The sequence below is a fragment of the Erythrolamprus reginae genome, chromosome 2 (assembly GCF_031021105.1).
Source record: "Erythrolamprus reginae isolate rEryReg1 chromosome 2, rEryReg1.hap1, whole genome shotgun sequence".
Taxonomy (NCBI): domain Eukaryota; kingdom Metazoa; phylum Chordata; class Lepidosauria; order Squamata; family Dipsadidae; genus Erythrolamprus; species Erythrolamprus reginae.
The window spans coordinates 426235-441993 of NC_091951.1; the positions used below are offsets into that span (position 1 = coordinate 426235).

At 47.2% G+C, this 15759-nt stretch overlaps 1 pseudogene; it reads left to right on the forward strand.

The window, feature by feature from the left end:
- LOC139162978 (zinc finger protein 208-like) overlaps window positions 1-12912 on the forward strand; it is a 65276-nt pseudogene extending 52364 nt beyond the window's left edge.
- The last annotated feature ends 2847 nt before the right edge of the window (window positions 12913-15759 follow it).

The window sequence follows — 15759 nt, forward strand, 5'->3', positions numbered from 1 at the left end:
TTGGAGTGTATCCCCTTGTTGATGCAGCTTAAAATTGTGTTGGCCTTTTTAGCAATGCTGCACATTGCTGGCTCATATTTAGTTGATTATCCTCCAAGACTCCAAGATCCCTTTCACAGTCACTGCTGCTAAGTGGGGTTTCTCCCAGATTGTATGCGAGTCTAGGGGTTTTTTTTACTTAGGTGAAGGACTTTACTCTTCTCGATGTTGAACATCATTTTGTTAGTTTGGGCCCACAGCGTGAATCTATCTAGGTCTGTCTGTATTTTGAGCCTATTCTCTAGGGTGTTGGCTATCCCTCCCAGCTTGGTGTCATCTGCAAATTTGATTAGTTCCCCCTCTATTCCCTCATCTAGGTCATTGATGAAAATGTTGAAGAGCACAGGACCCAGGACAGAACCCACTGGTAGCCCACTGCCGACCTTCTTTCATGTGGATTTGGAGCCATTGAGGACTACTCGTTGGGTGTAGTTGGTCAGCCAACTGTTTATCCATCTCCATGTGTTATAGTCTACCCCGTTTTTTTCTAATTTGTGGAATAGGAGATTGTGATCTACTATATCAAAAGCTTTGCTGAAGTCCAAGTATATGAGGTCAACTACGTTGTGTTGGTCTATTGATTTGGTTATGGTGTTGAAAAATGATATGAGATTGATTTGGCATGATTTGTTTCTGACAAACCCATGTTGACTGTTGGATATTATCTTGTATGTGTCTAGGTAGTTGCAAAGTTGCTTTTTTATTATTTTCTCCAGTATTTTTCCAGGTACAGAAGTCAGACTGATTGGTCTGTATTTACCTGGGTCAGTCTTTTTACCTTTTTTGTGGATGGGGACTACGACAGCTCATTTCCAGTCTTCCGGTAGATCTCCTGTGGTCCAGGAGTTTGATAGATGAGAAGAAGTGGTTCCGTGATGGTTTCTGCCTGTTGTTTGTGTGATAGCATAAGTGCACTCTCCTTCAGCACCCAAGGAAAGAAATGTTTGCCATCACTGGCCTATACAGTAGCCCAGATGCCTCCTGGTGGTCTTCCAACCTCAAGGTGGCCAGGCTGATCTCTCTCAGCTAGGTGAGGGCAGGGGAGGCTGGGCAGCTGCCAGTTGTTGAGGGCTGAGTATGAAATAACAGATCAGGCAAGGCTCAGAGCCTCAACCCTCTCCCGGCTGCAGCAAGCAGACATCCCACAGGGCCTGTATCCTGAGATGTCCTCAGTCCTTTCCTGGGAGGGGGATGGAGGGGTCAAATTCCCCCCTGGCCCAGCACCTTCCTCAGCAGTCCAGAACTGGGCCCCCTCCTGTAGCTGAAGGAAGAGTCGGAGTCCGAACCTGCCCCACAATTGTGTGTCTGCACACACCCAGTCACAAAAAATGGACCCCAGATCCATAGAGGCTCTGGTGGGACGCCCATCGCTCTCCTGATCAAAGCAGAACTTCATGTTTCAGATTGTGTCCCCTTGTTCTTGTGTTCACTTTCCTATTAAAAACACTTCCCTCCTGAACCTTATTTAACCCTTTAATATATTTAAATGTTTCGATCATGTCCCCCCTTTTCCTTCTGTCCTCCAGACTATACAGATTGAGTTCATTAAGTCTTTCCTGATACGTTTTATGCTTAAGACCTTCCACCATTCTTGTAGCCCGTCTTTGGACCCGTTCAATTTTGTCAATATCTTTTTGTAGGTGAGGTCTCCAGAACTGAACACAGTATTCCAAATGTGGTCTCACCAGCATTCTATATAGCGGGATCATAATCTTCCTCTTCCTGCTTGTTATACCTCTAGCTATGCAGCCAAGTGTTTTTAATAGGAAAGTGAACCCAAGAACAAGGGGACACAATCTGAAGTTAGTTGGGGGAAAGATCAGAAGCAACATGAGAAAATATTATTTTACTGAAAGAGTAGTATATCCTTGGAACAAACTTCCAGCAGACGTGGTAGATAAATCCACAGTAACTGAATTTAAACATGCCTGGGATAAACATATATCCATCCTAAGATAAAATACAGAAAATAGTATAAGGGCAGACTAGATGGACCATGAGGTCTTTTTCTGCCGTCAGACTTCTATGTTTCTATGTTTCTATGTAGTGATAGGGACTAGAGTTTTTTCTCTCTACTTTTTGTTAGGTGAATTAATTGTTTAATAAAGTTATGACTAATAATAAATTATTTTTCCTTGTCTTTCTCTCCTTTCAACAGGAATCTGAAGCGGACAGAAGACCTCAGGTTGATACCCTCCGTGGGCAAGACCTGCAACCACATACCTCCCAAGGCTTCTTGCCCCCCGTGGGCATAGCCCAGAGGTATAGCTCCCCTAGGCTGGGTCCCTGACCTCCGTGGCTAGACCCCTTCTTTATGCCTAGTGACCAAGTGTGGAGCTGTAAGTAGACTTAAGGTCCCTAGCCTCCGTGGCCAAACCTTAAGCAGTCTAGAGGGGCGAAGGTACGGCAGCCTCAGAGGCTCCTCCTCCTCCTCCCCAAAGTAAAAAGGAAAATGGACGCTTAAGCTCCTTACCAGGAAAATTGGAGCTTCAGGAGGACCGCCGAAACGGCGGCGGCATGCCCGACAAGCCAGCAGTGCGATTACAGTGCTCGCTATTTCCTGGGGAACCGGAGCGCCGACAAGCCGCCGATTCGGCAGCGGCACGCCCAGCAGGAGCCCGACGCCCAGCTGATAGCAACAGAGGCGTTGGAGGCAAAGGGCAACAAAGCGGAAGGGGAGCAAGAGCCGGTAAGCCTCCACAGGAGAGTTGAGGCTGTAGCCCACTCTCAGGAGAGCCTGGAAAGAACGCGACAGTTGCGCGCGCCATTTTGGCCCGGAAACGGAGATCGAAGCTGACCACGCCCACGACAAACAGGGCAGCGCCATTTTGGGTGAGGCTGCATTTCGATCTCACTCAGAAACGGCAAGGAGTGTTTCTAGCAAGCTCCATTTGTTCAAGCAGTAATTGCAGCCTTTGCTACAAATAAACTGTGAGTACCGGGATGGCTAATCAATGATATCAGGCCACAGTGCAGAACTATCCCCTGAGGGACAGACATACCAACCTGCTGAGGCAACTCAGAGACCTGAGCTCCCACTGCCTCAACCTAGTGCCTGGTTCCAGCTACCACAACAGAGCTATGGGGCCCAAGTTCCATCAGCAACATTCACCCCTTCAGCTGCAGGTTTGCGAGCCAATGACACCTGGCAATCTATGCCTCAGGCATTACAAGAGATGATTACTAATGCCTATACCCAGGGACTCTCCATGGGTGCTCAGCAAAAGCCAGCCACACAAACCAGACCATCCAGAAGGGACCTTTGGTCAGTGCCTATGGATTCCTCATTTCCACAGGAATCAGAGATGGATGAAGGGGAGGTGGATACAGACAACGAATGCGAGCTATCCGAAGATGAGGGTCCCCCACCAGAGCGACCCATATCAGCTATGCTGTTTAAGCCTGCCCTCTATGATGTCATGCTAAGGAAGGCCAAACAGGTCACCACGGTGACAACCACTTCTAAACCTTCTGAGGCGGCAGTTGGTTTGCAACCAGCAGAACGACTCTTCACGGAACCACAACCGGAATCTTACCACATTCCATCTTCAAAATTTTTTATGGACAGCGTTAAACGCCCGTGGCAGAATCCAGCGGCGGCTCAAGGACCGTCCATGATGGATCGTAAGTTTTATACTTTTGATCCGGAAATCGAAAACTTACCTTCCTTCCCAACAATTGATCAACCAGTGGCGAGCCTTGTCTCAAATGCAGTGGTTCCGTCAGAATTGGCTGAAGGACTAAAACTGGAGGACAGAAGGCCGAAACCTTAATTCGTAAAACCCATCAAATGGCATCATGGGCTCTGAGAGCGGCATCAGCTGCCTCTTTCTTCAACAGAGGCTGCATACTCTGGCTCCAGGAAATGCAAACCAGAGTGGAACCAGAGGACGGGCGCCTTAGGCAGGACTTAAGCAAGCTGATCCTGGCATCAGAGTTTTCAGCGGACGCCACTCTGAATGCGTCAAAATTTGCCTCCAGAGCAATGGCAACAACCTTGGCTTCTCGCCGACTGCTCTGGTTACGATCATGGCAAGTGGATGCTAAATCCAAGTGGCGCCTGGCCTCAGCACCCTTCCATGGGTCTGAACTCTTCGGCCAATCACTGGATAAGGTCCTTATCGAGGATAAGGAGAAGCGGAAGGTGCTACCAAAATTGGCCAGACGAACTGAACGGCGTCAGACCTCGTTCTTTCGCAGACAGCCCTTTCGCCAGGAGCCTGCTGCGGCGGGCACCCAGAATACGAGACCATACTCTACCGGATATACCCAGAACACCTTCCGATCCAACAGAGGTGGATACGGAGGCAGAGGAAGACAATACCAGCAATCCAGGAAGCCCTACCGAAATACCAATCAGAAGGGATTTCGCGGACAAAAATGACTGGCAGTGTTCCCTCTAATTTTTTTTGGGGGTGAGCGGAAAAGTTTAGTGTCTGAGCGGCAGTCCCTTTGGCACTGGGCAGCATATAAGTATAAATAAATAAAGTAAGTAAGTAAGTAAGTGTGGGCTTGCGCTATCACACATGAGCAAGTTCTTGCATCCATAATTCTATCCTTTCTATGTCTTCCTCCCTCTTTCCTCCCTCCCACTTTCCTTTCTATCTCTCCCTCCCTCTTTCCTTTCTCCCTCTTTCCTTTCTATCTCTCCCTCCCTCTTTCCTTTCTATCTTTCTTTCCCCCTGCCTTTCTCCAAGCCCTTCCTTTTCCCTCTCCCTAACTACCCCCTTCTCCCTCCTTTCTATCTCTCCCTCCCCCTTTCTCTCTCCCTTCATCTTTCATTCCCTCTCTCTCCATCCCTCTTCCTTTCTCTCTTCCTTCCTTCCTCTCTTTTTTGTTCTTTCTCTCTCCCTCCTTCCCTCCCTCTATGTCTTTCCCTCCCCCTCCTTCCCCCCTCTCTTTCTCTCTCTCTTGCTTTCTTTCCCTGTCTTTCTCTCTTGCTTTCTTTCTCGCTTTCTTTCTCATTCTCTCTCCCCTCCTTTCTCTCTCTCTCTCTTTCTCGTTCACCACGCCGGCAACAGAGAGAAGAGAGAGAGAGATGGAGAGAGAGTGGAGGGCGCCGTTGTCTTCGCCTCTGGCCGGCGGCTCTGCAGCAAAGAGGAAGCAGCCGCGCACCGCCTCCCGGGAGCCCAGCTGACTTTTGGAGCCGTTTTGTTTTCAGCTGGGCTCCCGGGAGGCGGAGCATGGCCAGGCACCGTGTCTTCGCCTCCGCGTGCCGCCTCCGCCCGGCTGAAAACAAAACGGCTCCAAAAGTCGGCCGGGCTCCTGGGAGGCAGAGTGTGGCCGGGCGCCGTGTCTTCGCCTCCGTGCGGCTCTGCAGCGAAGAGGAAGTAGCCGCGCACCGCCTTCCGGGAGCCCGGCCGACTTTTGGAGCCGTTTTGTTTTCGGCCGGGCGGAGGCGGCGCACGGAGGCGAAGACACGGCGCCCGGCCACGCTCCGCCTCCCGGTATCCCAGCCGACTTTTGGAGCCGTTTTGTTTTCAGCTGGGCTCCCGGGAGGCAGAGCGTGGCCGGGCGCCGTGTTGCAGCAGAGGAGAAAGAGAGGCGGAGCGAGCAGCGGGCGGGCGGCCAGGTGTTCGGGGGGCAGCCGGCGCACGCTCCCCAAATCTCCCTGCCAGCCCACCCGCCCGGAACATTCAAAATAAGAATCTGGGCGGGCGCGCAGGCAGGGAGATGGGAAGAGCGCGCGCCGGCCCGTGCGCCCGCCAGCCTCCGGAGAACGCCTGCCCCCCCCTCTCTTGCAGCGGAGGAGAAAGAGAGGCCGGGCGGGTGGGGGGCAGGGCCGAGAGGCCAGGAGCGCGAGGGGGCCGTAGGCACCATGGAGAGGCAGGTGTAGCCACGGCTCCCTTCTACTGCCCGCGCCTCCCCGCGTGCCCCCCCGGCGGGCTGGCAGGGGGATGGGGAGTGCGCGGCCGAGGAAAAGGGTGCGCGCGGGGGTATTTTGGAGCGCGCGCGTGCTCACGTGCACAGCTTACAGGGAACGGTGATGACTGGGCAAAACATATCCCCATAGGAGGTCGTCTTCAGGCGTTCACCGAAACCTGGAACGACAACACTACAGATACTTGGGCCCGCAACACAATTTCTCAGGGCCTCAAGTTAGACTTCCTTTGTCCTCCGCACCAACGCTTCATTCAATGCCCCTGGACCAAGTGTGCACACAAGAGGAAACTCCTACAACAGGAGATTCTTCACTTGCTAGACATAGGGGCAATAGAACCAGTACCGGTAAACCAACAAGGACTGGGATATTACTCCGTGGTATTTGTGGTGCCAAAAACCTTGGGGGGATGCAGGCTCATATTGAACCTGAAGCAACTCAATCTGTATGTCAGATACGTCAGGTTCAAGATGCATTCCCTCCGCACCATTCTCTCCTGCATAAGAAGAAGCGACTGGATGACCTCCATTGATTTGAAGGAGGCATATCTTCCCGGTACAAATGCACGCAGACCACCTCAAATACCTCAGATTTTGTATCAACAACAACCACTTTCAATACCGGGCAATGCCATTCGGCTTGTCCTCAGCACCAAGGACTTTCACCAAGCTCTTGGACATTCTAACAGCGTCCCTCAGATCCCGTTTGGTACGCCTCATGGCGTATCTGGACGACATCGTCATCTTGTCAAAGGATCCACGGAGGGCAAGAGAGGACCTACTTCTAACCATGCAGACTTTGCAGGAACACCGTTTCACTGTGAATCTTCCCAAAAGTCATCTGACACCCACTATACGCATCCTTCACCTGGGAACTGGCATAGACTCTCAGATCGGCGAGGTATTCCTGTCGGACGAGCGTCGACAACGAATACGGGACTTAGTGAACTTCCTCCATCATCAAAAGCAGGTATCACTAGCCTTCCTGTCACAGCTTCTAGGGAACTGCATCGATATTGTACCCTGGGCCCGCCTACACACCAGGCCCCTACAGTGGTTCCTCCTGCCATACCAACGGCGACGACTCAGCCACTCCCAACGCCTGGTCACATTGCCAAGAACAGTCAAACGTTCCCTCCCATGGTGGCATTCATCCGCCCTCCTTCAGGGTTCCCCCTTCCTGAAGCAAGAGGAGGTGGTCATTACCACCGATGCGAGTCTCACAGGTTGGGGAGCTCACTCCGAGACTCAGGTCGCGCAAGGGCTGTGGACCCCAGCGGACCTGACAGACATCAACATAAACCTACTGGAGTTGAGAGCGGTGTTTCTAGCCCTGCTAGCCTTCCGAACAGAGTGTCAGAACAACCATATTCTGATACTCACGGACAATGTGGCCACCCGTTCCCACATAAACCACCAAGGGGGAACGAGGTCAGGCAGGCTAATGCAGGAAGCAGACATCCTGATGGCGTGGGCAGAAACCAACCTACTATCGCTCAGGACAGAGCACATCTCGGGGGTCGACAACACGCAAGCAGACTGGCTCAGCAGGACCACTCTCCACCCATCCGAATGGCGTCTGGGACAGGAGGCATTCCAAGCGGTGGCGAGCAGATTCGGCACACCACTGGTGGACCTATTCGCCACACTGGACAACACTCACCTGAGTCGCTTCTTCTCCCGCTTCCCATCACCAGGAGCCGAGAGGATCAACGCCCTCAGGAGCCCATGGCCGGACGGCCTACTATACGCCTTCCCACCGGAATGCGTTATCCACAGGGCAATTGCCAAACTAATAAGGGAGGGGGCCGAGGTCCTGTTCATAGCACCGTACTGGCCTCGACGTCCGTGGTTCGTGGACCTAATGGACCTATCGATATCACCACCCTGGCGGATCCCGCTCAGCCTGGTCTCCCTCAGCCAAGAGTCAGTATACCATCCAGACCCTCACTGGTGGCAACTTGCCACGTGGCACTTGAGGGGGACAGAATGAAGGCGGCATTACTCCCACAGGACGTAATTTCCACCATCCAAAGGGCCCGCAGACCGTCCACTACTAGAATCTACCAGGCCACCTGGGCAGCATTCCATCAATTCTGCACAAACCAAGGGGTGGAACCACAGTCTGCATCAATACAACATATTTTGTCTTTCTTACAGTCTGGACTGGACAAGGGGCTTGCCCCTAACACCTTACGCAGGCAGGTAGCAGCCATCTCCACACTGATTAAACTAGACAACTGGAGATCCATCTCTCATCACCCATGGGTGAGGGACTTCCTGAGGAGGGCCTCAAATCTCCGCCCTCAAACGGTGCACAGATTCCCCTCATGGGATCTCCCGCTGGTGCTAAACGCATTAACCGCTCCCCCATTCGAGCCGCTGCGCACCATTCCATTTCGATTTCTATCACTTACATCGGCTAGAAGGGTGTCCGAACTCGCGGCCCTATCGGTGAGAGCGGACTTATGCATCTTTCACCAGAATCGGGTGGTCCTTCAACTTGACCCGACGTTCCTACCGAAGGTAAATACCCTGTTCCATAGGTCTAATGACATTGTCATCCCGGATTTCTTTCCCCCAACTAACTTCAGATTGTGTCCCCTTGTTCTTGTGTTCATTTTCCTGTTAAAAAGTCTTAAGTACAAAACGTATCAGGAAAGACTTAATGAACTCAATCTGTATAGTCTGGAGGGCAGAAGGAAAAGGGGGGACATGATCGAAACATTTAAATATGTTAAATGGTTAAATAGGGTTCAGGAGTGAAGTGTTTTTAATAGGAAAATGAACACAAGAACAAGGGGACACAATCTGAAGTTAGTTGGGGGAAAGATCAAAAGCAACGTGAGAAAATATTATTTTACTGAAAGAGTAGTAGAAGCTTGGAACAAACTTCCAGCAGACGTGGTTGGTAAATCCACAGTAACTGAATTTAAACATGCCTGGGATAAACATATATCCATCCTAAGATAAAATACAGAAAATAGTATAAGGACAGACTAGATGGACCATGAAGTCTTTTTCTGCCGTTAGTCTTCTATGTTTCTATGTTTCTATGTTTCTATGTGTCTGGCTTCTCTTCTTGGGTTGGTCTTGGCTTCCGGAGTGACCCAGACAGAACAAGAGATATGTAAAGTCAGTCGTAGAAAACGTAGCACTATTGATCTCACGTGATATTGCACTATAATGCTCTAGGCCTCTGTTCCCGGCTACCCAAGGCCTGCACAAGATCCAGGGCAAAATGTTGGCCGAGAGAGGGAAGGTCCCTTCGTCTCCAAAGACTTTTGCCCTGGATCTCGTGCAGTCCTCAGTTCTTAAAGTTCTTCAATGCCTGAAGGTGTGAGATCACATGATATTAGTAGCCTGGGATCTTGCACTACTGCTCTCGTGTGATCTATCCCTAAAGTACTTTAGATCTCCGCTCCCTGCGAACTGACTCCTGTACCACATCCAGAGTGGTGGCAGTTTTCCAATATCTCAGGGGCTTCCACAAAGAAGAGGGAGTCAAACTGTTCTCCAAAGCACCTGAGGGCGGGACAAGAAGCCACGGGTGGAAACTAATCAAGGAGAAAAGCAACTTAGAACCAGAAAGCGCTGCATTCGGAAGTCATGCTGGAAAACCATAGGAACGTGGTTTTTCTGGGTAAGAGTATGACACCAATCAGAGGTCAAGAAGGAAGATTATAGTTAGTTCTTTATTTAACAACCAATATAATGAGACATCGTCTCCTGGGCGGGAGAAGGAAAGGACATGGCCTTCTGGTGCTCCAAGGAAGGAAAGAGTCAATGTCTCTTGGCTTAGATGCTTTATCTGCCATTTCACATCTGTATTTTTCCATTTCTATTTGAACTTATATGTTGGGGTGTGTAAAAAGAATGAGGTGTGCTTTTGCGTGTCCCCTGTAGGTCATGTGAGAGGAGTGTGTTGTCATTTGTCTCAAACCTCCAAACTTGTGTGAGAACAGGACTTTCCATCGGTTCCTTTGCCTACTTGGGTGCATTTGCAGAAAGAAGAAGCCTAAAGTATTGAGATATATGAGAAGTCAGTGGTAGAAAACGTAGCACTATTGATCTCACGTGATATCGCACTATAATGCTCTAGGCCTCTGTTCCCGGCTAAACAAGGCCTGCACAAGATCCAGGGCAAAATGTTGGCCGAGAGAGGGAAGGTCCCTTCGTCTCCAAAGACTTTTGCCCTGGATCTCGTGCAGTCCTCAGTCCTTAAAGTTCTTCAATGCCTGAAGGTGTGAGATCACATGATATTAGTAGCCTGGGATCTTGCACTACTGGTCTCGTGTGATCTATCCCTAAAGTACTTTAGATCTCCGCTCTCTGCGAACTGACTCCTGTGCCACATCCAGAGTGATGGCAGTTTTCCAATATCTCAGGGGCTTCCACAAAGAAGAGGGAGTCAAACTGTTCTCCACAGCACCTGAGGGCGGGACAAGAAGCCACGGGTGGAAACTAATCAAGGAGAAAAGCAACTTAGAACCAAGGAGAAATTTCCTGACACTTGAAACAATTAATCAGTGGAACAGCTTGCCTCCAGAAGTTGTGAATGCTCCAACACTGGAAGTTTTTAAGAAGATGTAGGATAACCATTTCACTGAAGTGGTGGAAGGCTTTCCTGCCTAATCGGGGTGGGGGGGGTGGGGGGGGGTGGACTAGCGGACCTCCAAGGTCCCTTTTGTTTTTCTATTCCATTCTATAATTCAAAACTGGCTCTGAGTGAGATTTATAGATAGATGGATGGATAGATAGATAGATAGATTATAAAGAAAGAGACATCTAAATATTTTCAAAGCTTTCATAACTCTTGAATATAGAAATCATAATGTCTATATCACAACACTGTGAGCATGCAGTCATAGAAACATAGAAGACTGACGGCAGAAAAAGACCTCATGATCCATCTAGTCTGCCCTTATACTGTTTTTTGTATTTTATTTTAGGACGGATATATGTTTATACCAGGCATGTTTAAATTCAGTTACTGAGGATTTACCAAGCACGTCTGCTGGAAGTTTCTTCCAAGCATCTACTACTCTTTCAGTAAAATAATATTTTCTCATGTTGCTTTTGATCTTTCCTCTCATCAGAACCTTCTGAGAAGGGTGGCATACAAAACCAATAAATTATTACTTCTTCTTCTTCTTCTTCTTCTTCTTCTTCTTATGATGATGATGATGATGATGCAAACATACAACCTAATGGAATGTTGGACAAATTCAGAAGGATATTCACTTGACGTTCTACATTTTGATGGTTTTCTCTAACTTTGTCATCATTTTCATTTCCCTTTTGCTTTCAAGGTCATAATGGGCAGGAGAATCAAGATTCCTGTGAACTGTTCCAACTGATCAGTGATAAAGATGGAATGGAGAAGTTTGGAATTGGAATGAAATTCGAAAGCCCTGAGAGAAACCAGTCAAAGAATTGGAATCAGGAAAGCTCATCTTCCACTGATGCTCCGATGCAAAACATTCTTGCCCGACAAGAGAAAATGAAGAAAAAATATATTGGAAAAAGTGTGAAGCTAGTTAAAGCTAAAATACAAGTAAATGAAAACTATTTCACCCAAAACAAAGGAGAAGATGCTATAAGAAGACACAATGGACAAAATTACAATGGCACATCCATTCTTTCTTTTGGAAATAACTACCTTACATCTCAAAAAGAGATTGATACAAAAGGGAAGCCATATAAATGTTTGAAATGTGGAAAATGTTTTAGTAGAACGTGGCAACTTACTATCCACGAAAGGATCCACACAGGGGAGAAGCCATATAAATGCATGGAGTGTGGAAAGACCTTTGCTGTTAGCAGTGCACTTACTTCCCATAGGAGGATCCACACCGGGGAGAAGCCATATAAATGCATGGAGTGTGGAAAGACCTTTGCTCATAACATGTCATTTATTTCCCATAAAAGAATCCACACAGGGGAGAAGCCGTATAAATGCATGGAGTGTGGAAAGACCTTTGCTCAAAGCAGTGGATTTACTTCCCATAAGAAGATTCACACAGGAGAGAAGCCGTATAAATGCATGGAGTGTGGAAAGACCTTTGCTCAAAGCAGTGGATTTACTTCCCATAAGAGGATCCACACTGGGGAGAAGCCGTATAAATGCATGGAGTGTGGAAAGACCTTTGCTCATAGCGGTGCATTTATTTTCCATAACAGAATCCACACAGGGGAGAAGCCATATAAATGCTTGGAGTGTGGAAAGACCTTTGTTCGAAAGTATAACTTTATTTCCCATAAGAGGATCCACACTGGGGAGAAGCCGTATAAATGCATGGAGTGTGGAAAGACCTTTGCTCATAGAAGTCAACTTATTTACCACAAAAGGATCCACACAGGGGAGAAGCCGTATAAATGCTTGGAGTGTGGAAAGACGTTTGCTCAGAGAAGTCATCTTATTTCCCATAAGAGGATCCACACAGGGGAGAAGCCGTATAAATGCATGGAGTGTGGAAAGACCTTTGCTCATAGCAGTGTACTTACTTCCCATAACAGGATCCACACAGGGGAGAAGCCGTATAAATGCTTGGATTGTGGAAAGACCTTTGTTCACAATTGTAATCTATCTTCTCATAAAAAGATCCACACAGGGGAGAAGTCGTATAAATGCATGGAGTGTGGAAAGACCTTTGCTCATAGCAGTGGATTTACTTCCCATAACAGGATCCACACAGGGGAGAAACCATATAAATGCATGAAGTGTGGAAAGACCTTTGCTCAGAATGGTACTCTGTCTTCTCATAAAAGAATCCATTCTCTGGAGAAACTATATAGAAATAGCAATTCCACTTAGATTTATATACTACTCCACAATGCTTTACCACTTTACCTCTGAGCTGTGTACAAAGTCAGCTTATTGTCCCCAGCAATTTGTCCTCATTTTAGCGACCTCAGAAGCATGAAAGGCTGTATCAACTACTAAAAACAATGTATAGAAGTTGTTTTCAATAAAATGTTGTGGGAACGCGGGAACTAGTGTCTTGGAATGTGCGTGCGAAAAGCATAGACCTTGAGCATGACACGTATGATGACCCAGTTTCTCTAGCAACATTCTCTTTCCCTGCACTCTTATCTTGCTTTCCTTGCTGCTAGCCTAAGAAAAGTGCAACATTATATATCATGAGGTGGGCTGATGGGGCCCTTCTCTCGCTCTTGCTTTCTTTTTCTCATGAATCAGCACCTTGAAATGTAGCACAAGTTGTGTGATTTTTATTGGTTATATTTTGTACGCTTAATACGTTATAAGTTTGAATTGGTGTAACAGACCCATGTGAAATGTAGCATCACAGAAGCCTGCCTTTCTTTGTTTGCTTTCAATAAAAGGGTCATCCTGGATTTAATCTAGGTTGCTTCACCAGAGAGAAAATCCAGGTTGCTTCACCAGAGAGAAAATCCAGGTTGCCTCACCAAAGAGAAAAAGTTGTTTTTAAGTTTCTTGTCCGAGGTTTTTTCTCTTACATTGGATTCGTGAGTAACCCGCAGTCAGTTGCCAGCTGCGAGCTTCCATAACTGGTGACCTACGACGTGATGAATTGCATTGTGGTCTACCCCATCAACTGACTGCGTTCCTTGACACCTCCATGCTCATCCAAGCAGGTAAGCTCCCGCACCCAGGGCCGGTCGTCAGAGCACGAAGAACCCTTACATGAGTATGGGGGCAGCATTTTCTAAGCCCCAGGTCGCGCACCTTCAAGAACTTAGACTATTAGTCAAGGCTTCAATAATTTTAAAACCTAATGGGAAAAATTTGTACAGTCCCTCTAAAACTGACCTCAAAAGCCTTCTCAAATATATTTATAAAAACTGTCTTGCTTATCCTGAGAAAGGCTCTCTTAAATCTCTTGTTTGGGCTAAATTGGGAACATACCTTCATGAGGTATTGTTCACTTGGAGGGTGGTCATGGACTGCCTTCGGTCTCACGACAGTGCACTGAACAGGGTTTCGGACACTCTGTCACCTTATCAATCTGACTTTAAATTTGATTCAAAATTGCCCCCTGCTGCTGAAAGCTCCCTGATAGCCTCTGTTCCAAAGGGAAAAACAAGTGAGACAAGGTTTCCAACAGGCAAAAGAAAGGGTGGAGCTGCTGGTGGATGAATATAGTTATTGTTTTTCTGTGTTTTAGAGAATTACTAACATTGAGCCGTTTCCTATGAAACTAATTAGAGATTTTAAGCAAGCAGTAGCTTTATTTTATTCATTTTGTCCAATATGTTTTGTGTGGAATCACTAATCATTATGTCTCAGGTCTTATTGAAATTGTTGCAAATGCATAATTTAACCTTTGTTTAGTAAAATTGATGTGGGTCTGGCTGATTATATATAAGCTTGTCGTATAGTTGGAACCATTGCTTATAATATGGAAACACTTGCATTGGTATTGCAAAACGTGGGAAATTTGAAACATGGTAGTTGTCATAATTGCGGAAAATTTGGTCATTATAAGTCTCAATGCAAAGCCCCCGGGGGAGGTGCTGCTAAAGGCACTTTAAAAACTAGCAAGCCAAAAACTGTATGTCCCGGTGCAAAAATGGTTTTCATCGGGAAACTAGAGGAGGGGGGGGCATGCAGCCAGCCCCGCTCCAAAGGTTGTTTTTGTTATGTCATATGAGCCTTCTTTGGTCTATGTTCTGTTTGTAGCTAGCAAGATTGTAGAAGCTGTTTCTTTTCCTTTTGTTTTGCCATTACTTGTTTACCTGTTGTTTTGCCTTTGCATGTTAACATGTGGGGGTGAGATTTTGCACTAATCCTGCATTTAAAAAGGCATTGTTGTTATTTGTGTTTGTTGATTGTCTTAATACAGCAAACCTTAAAAGAATTAACAGCCATATTACATCAACATGGTTTGCACATAGCTCCAGAAAAAATCCAAAAATGTGAACCTTTTTCTTATTTGGGTCACAAATTGCTTGCTTCTCATGCTTCTCCTGAGTTACCTTGTTTGAAATTAACTTCACCCACTACTTTGGTTAAATTGCAACAATATTTGGGATCCCTATGTGGGACTTACCACCTTGGCTCCTTTATTTTCTGCACTTACTTTGGGTTCAGCACCCCATGATCTCATTCAATTAACTGCCATTCATTTAGAAGCCTTGCAACAAGTCAATGCTGCTCTACAGCACATGTGGGTGGACAGGATGGAAGCCAATCTTCCTCTTGTCATGATTTTATTAAACACTGTGGGTCTCCCCACTGCAGTTCTTGCACAAAAGTCCTCAAAATTATTAATTCTGGAATGGATTCATCTTTCTCATACCCCACGCACCACTGTCTCTCAGAAGATTCATCTTTTTGCTACACTCATTGTCAAATGCCGGCACAGAGCAAAATTGTTGGCTGGAATTGAACCTTCTGTGTTGTATATACCCGTTTCTTTATCAGTATGGGATCCTTTGTTTGTGAACTCTGATCATCTTCAGTTCGCACTGGCTGATTGGCCTGGGGAGGTTTCTTGTCATGCGCCCCCTGACCCAAGACTGTCACTTGTAAGGACAGTCCCTTTTCAATGGCGCTCCCCACTGTCCCCTGCTCCCATTTCTGACGCTGTCACTGTATTCGCAGATGGTAGCAAGACTTATGGGGCATGTGCCTGGCTGCACGAGGGTAAGTGGTTAACAAAAATTACTCCCCCTCAGACCTCTGCTCAGAGGGCTGAATTGGCTGCATCTATTTTGGCATTTACAATTTTTTCTAAGGAACCTTTTAATTTGATTCTTGACAGTTTGTATGTCACTCAAATTGTTTCTTCCATTTTTGATTCCTATCTGTCACCATCATTGGATGCAAACCTTTTGTCTTTGTTTTTGTCCTTG